The sequence below is a fragment of the Nomascus leucogenys genome, chromosome 12 (assembly GCF_006542625.1).
Source record: "Nomascus leucogenys isolate Asia chromosome 12, Asia_NLE_v1, whole genome shotgun sequence".
NCBI classification, from domain to species: domain Eukaryota; kingdom Metazoa; phylum Chordata; class Mammalia; order Primates; family Hylobatidae; genus Nomascus; species Nomascus leucogenys.
The window spans coordinates 32,116,992-32,118,257 of NC_044392.1; positions in this window are offsets into that span (position 1 = coordinate 32,116,992).

Genomic DNA, 1,266 nt, shown 5'->3' on the forward strand with positions numbered 1-1,266 from the left:
GCAATGCCCCACCCTGATTTGGCTTACCCTCTATGAGCTGCACCCACTGTCTAATGAGTCCCTATGAGATGAGCCAGGTACCTCAGTTGGAAATGCAGAAATTACCCACCTTCTGCATTGATCTTGCTGGGAGCTGCAGACCAGAGCTGTTCCTATTCAGCCATCTTGCCAGCCACTGGCCTTAAAAGTGGTTTTAACCGTGTGGTTTTGATTGCTTCTCCATCACTTATTACCCCTGTTGGCACCAGTAGAGATGGCATAAATAAGTGACTTTCCTAGACACTTGCCATGACCCTTTGTATTTAACTGTGTCTTTATATTAGAGACACTTGTAGATTAAGTATCTTCAAAGGAGAGGAATAAGATTTGGCTAGCCTATTAAGATATAGAGAATCCTAGTGAGAATATTAATCTTCTATAGGTAATGAAAGCAATTTGTAATTTCATACCAAAGACTAGGGTCTGTTGGTATCATCACCATTCTTGGGAATTGTGAAGTGAGTCATGTGCATGGAAGTGGGAGGAGTCAAAAATCTGGAGCTTTCCTCTGGGTCTCTCTTTTTTTTTTTTTTCTGAGATAGGGTCTCACTATGTTGCCCAGGCTTGTTTCAAACTCCTGAGCTCAAGCAATCCTCTTGCCTTGGCCTGCCAAGTGCTGGGATTATAGGCATGCACTGCACCTGGCATGGTCTCTCTTGATCTCGTGTTTTCATGGTCACATTTGGGAAACTCAGCTTACCTCACTCTTCAAAATACTGGTCATATTTTCCATTTTCTTAGTTTTTTGGTGTCCTATGTTAGGTGGTTGTTGGATAAATTTGCCTTGTACAAAGCAGATGCTCAACAATAATGATAATATGGAATGTCTACCACTCTTGGGGATGTTGACATTGGAGCAGAAGATGCTAAGTGCTTCAATCCAAAGAATAATTATTAAGTTTATTGGTTAGAATAAAAATAATAATAGGCATAACTTTATACAGCATTGGTTATGTTTCAGGCACTATTTTAACACTATAAATGCATTCTTGTTTCATCTTCTTATCCTCATTTTATGGATGATGCATTTGCTGAAGATCATACAGCTGATAAATGGAAGAATTGTAATTCACTTGATCTTAGCCAAAAGGCTGAGAAGCAATGCAGAATTGTAATTCAGTTCTAGCCAAATCTGTCTGATGCAGGAGCCAAGTTCTCAACCATTATAATATAGGGACTCTGTTTTGTATTGTGTATTTATTTTTCTGCAGTAGTAATTCTGCTTTT